The 4,510-nt window shown below is 23.0% G+C and overlaps 1 pseudogene; it reads left to right on the forward strand.

The window, feature by feature from the left end:
- Positions 1 to 2,511: 2,511 nt before the first annotated feature.
- LOC114127676 (glutathione S-transferase-like) lies at positions 2,512 to 4,200 on the forward strand (annotated as a pseudogene).
- The last annotated feature ends 310 nt before the right edge of the window (positions 4,201 to 4,510 follow it).

Raw genomic sequence — 4,510 nt, forward strand, 5'->3', positions numbered from 1 at the left:
TCGAGTGTTGTGCACGTAACGTGTGTTGCAGTTGAAAATGGAACTTGTATCTAATAAATAAGTTAATCCACGTTCAAATATAACGTTACACGTTTAAAATTATACTGAAACGTTCTTTTCAGGGTTCACACAAATCATTCACATTTAAACGATACATACGCACTTTACCAGTTCGTGATAAATTGTCATGATAATTCGTAAATTCATAAAACAGTAAATTAGGTACGCTGTAGTCTCTTACGACAACGATGCACATGAAATATATTTATTTATTGATAAACCTATTGATTTATCCATATTGTGCATACATTCCTAACACGCGTGGTAACCATACTCTTAATCATAACGTAGTGAATAGAAAAAGTATGAAATATTAAATACATTATCATATATAATATTATTATTAATTTTCATTAAAATGTGTATATTAAATAACTATATTATAATAAATTACAAGAAGATGTCAAATTGTCAAATGTTTAATCCTAAAGTCTAAGGTCGAGCTTGAAATCTCTTAAAAACCACCACTATCACTAGACCACGGATCGCATAAATATTTGTCATTCATTTTTATAAATTTGTTATTTTGTTATAATGATGATCTCATCCATGATGCATATTAAAGGAGCTTTCAAGAGTTGTTAGCCCGTATGTTCATTAAACGCATCTGGACGATAAAGATTATGCTATCTACTGTAGGTATTTTAAGTTATCAACACAACGACCACATAAAATAAATTACCGTTCATAATCATTATCACTTTTGTTACTAGATGGCGCGTTATGTACTATTGCTTAATTATCAGGTGTTTGACTTTAAAACGATTTTATAATATGATGGTCGTTTATGACGATATATTCAGGTTAATTTAATTTTAATAAAAATTATATCATTCATTTTTGGTTAATTTAACCTATTTATTTTTTCCGTTTCAATCTAACGAAAAACGAGGATCTGTTGAATCAATATTACTACAATTAATTATAGCATATTCTAATATTTATTTATTTCTATCTATCTATTGTTCATTTATTATATTTATAATATCCAATGCTTCTTCAGAGTATCTAATCATCTCAATTCCAAAAAACAATTAAGAAGTAGGTACCTAAAAATATGTAAGCTATTTTTTTTTATGAAGTGATCTAAAATTTTAAAAATATACCAACTAGTAGGTATACCAAATATAATGTTACAGACTGATTATAATAATAATATAATCGTAAATTTGTTTATTTAATCACTTAAATCACATAAATTATATTTTACGAAATACAAATAATTATTAATAATAATTAGGTATTAAGGCCTATTCATTGTATTTCTTAAAATCATACAATCAAACTGAAATAGTCTCATTAATGATACCAGTTATTTTATTATGTTGTATAATTTTTTAATCCCACAAATAATATGTTACCAATACTTATTGTTTTTAACTATAAAGCACATAGTAAATCATTATATTTGTTCTTAAGAATAATTATAAACCTGCAATAATATTCAAAAATATATATTGAAGTTTAAATACATAATATTATAACAATTATTAATAAGAAGATGAATATTGATAACCTGAAATAAAGTATACCTACTTATATGGTACTTACGTGTACACTATGATACTGTTAAAACAATTTTTGTTATTTAATTCTGCAGAGTAATAATTTAAGTAATTGTAGATTAATTTATTTTTAATGGATAATTTATGTAACCTATTTGCTTTTAAATCAATATAAACTATATATAGATATCAAATATATTTCATTAATCGGTGTACTTTCATAAAACATTCATAGTTTTAGGAAAAATTATGATGCAAGTATTATTATGGTAGTTTGTTAATATTATTTAGGATTATTTAGTAGGTAATTATATATTTTAATAACACTTATACCAAATGTCATTGGTCACTTAAGATTGATGATCTCATAAACGGGATATGTAATTCAGTATTTAAATTATAATAATAAATATTTCCTGAGTTTCAAAGAAGTTCCAAGTTTCATTTCCATAACTAACTCTTCCACTATAATCCGCCGAAAACGAATGACCTCGAAATTATGATATTTGTATAATCTATATAGTTATAAATAAATATATTACAAACATACCACAGACAACACCCACAAGTGAAGATTTGTATTATGATATTTAGTAATTACTAAATAGTATGTTTTATAGTTCATCCACTTGTATATAAACGAACGATTAAACTTTAGAACAGAGTTATTATAATAATTGTAGTCTAGTGACATTATATTGTTAACTGTTATATACTCAATATTCGTTAAATATAATATTCAAGAGTTTTTTTTTTTTTTTTGTTATAAACATTTGGAATTAAACATTACATTAACTGATTACTGTTAGTTAATTTATTATTTTTTTTATTTTTAAGCTAAGTATAAATATTACTGTTGAGTATTATCAAACATATAAAAATAATTTGACGAAAAAATAAGTAAAGAGAACCTTGAAATTTATGAAAAGAATTTTGGTGAACAAAAATGTCGGTGTACAAACTCACATACTTCAATTTTCCTGCACAGGCAGAACCTATAAGATTTCTCTTGTCTTATTTAGAAATTGATTTTGAAGACTTTCGTTTTGAACGTGAACAATGGCCATCAATTAAACCTAGTAAGTAATGAAACAATTTTAAATAAATATAAACATTTTATTTATTTATAATTTTAAGATTATGGTGAATAATTGAATGGCAATTAATAGTGAAAAAGAAGTTTATAAATATTCAAATGTACACATAAATCAATTAGAGAAACCTAATAAAAAAAATGCAATTTTATTATTATTAAGTATTTTAGTAAATTATGATTTCGTTTTTATTGTATACCTACTGTATATATATATATATATTTATAATATGAGTAAAAGATATATATTAATTTATGAAAAAATAAAATAATAACAACTAAAATAGAACGAAAATAATACAATTACCCATTACGTATATAAACAATGTACAATGTACATGTAAGAAGAAAACTCAATCTACTCTAATTGAATACTACGATTGCATTCAATAATTACAAATGTTGTATTGTGTAATAAAATCTTTTTTTTTTCCGAGCATAATAAATATTTAATTACTATTCGAGTAAATATTAATCAAACAAAAATTGTCCATATTATAAAATTGTAATAAACATTTTGTATTATTTATTCTATAGCGATTATTATTAAAAATAAATATAAATTATTCATGTAGATACTTAGTATATTATAAAGTACCTATATATAAACATTTAAAAATTAATTGCATAATTTTTATTTATCTCATTCGTTTTATAGCAATGCCATTTTGGAAAAGTTCCTATTTTAGAAATCGATGGTAAAATATTGAAGCAATCAATAGCCATATGCCGTTATCTATTAAAAAAGTGTGGATTAACAGGTAGCGATGATTGGGAATCATTAATGATTGATATTGCTGTTGATAACGTTAATGATTTACGACAAGGTAAAATATTTATTTATTTAAAAATACGAAAAAAAGACAGAAACGTATAGTTAAAGATCGTTACAGTAAATCTAAATACAGAAAAAACAATATTAGTATTATAGTAAAAATATAGAAAATTAATTAATAGTAATAATAACAGATTTATAAGATATAAATCTGTTATTATCAATTATATTATTCAGGTGTAATTAATTAGAATTTTTTTTCCAAAATTAGTTAATATTTTGCTTATTCATTTAATCCATTAAAATGCTAATTTTGATTTTTAAGAATATAATAATAAATAATATGAATGCTTATTTATTATTTTCAAAGCTCTATCAGTGTATGCATTTGATACAAATGAAGTGTTTAAAGCTATAACATATGTAACTTTAATAAACGAAACTATTCCGTTGTATATGAATAAATTTTAAAATGTTGTAGATGAAAATGACGGATACTTTGTAAATGGAAAAGTAATGTTAATTTAATTATCTACTATGTATTTAATATTTTAAGTTTTAACCTATAATTGAATTATTTTGTTTTATTTATTTTAGTCCTGGGCTGATATATACTTTGTAGCTTGGTTAGATTTTTTAAATTGTATGGTAAAAGTGGACCTATTAGAGAACCATCCAAAATTACAAGCACATAAAAAAAAAAAAATATATTGGAAATACCTCAAATTAAATAATGGGTTGCCAAAAGACCTGCAATCTCCATATGATGTATCAAATGATAACTAACTTTAGAATTTATGTCTGCTTCAAAATGGCCTTGACAATATTGATTTTTTACAAAATATAACACGGAATATTATGGCATAGAAAAATTAATATATTTTTTTTAAATTTTCTTACTCAAGATGCACTCTAGTACTACTGTACTAAAACTTTTATAGTGTAATTTAATTTTTTTATTTAAGTTTTGTCCTTATAATAGTATACTAATACTAAAATACGTATTTTATTTTATTGTTTTCATATTTTCGGCTGATTGATTACTATATAGTGGCAAGTTAACAAAGCCCATGGTTC

The sequence above is a fragment of the Aphis gossypii genome, chromosome 2 (genome assembly GCF_020184175.1).
Source record: "Aphis gossypii isolate Hap1 chromosome 2, ASM2018417v2, whole genome shotgun sequence".
In the NCBI taxonomy this organism is placed as follows: Eukaryota; Metazoa; Arthropoda; class Insecta; order Hemiptera; family Aphididae; genus Aphis; species Aphis gossypii.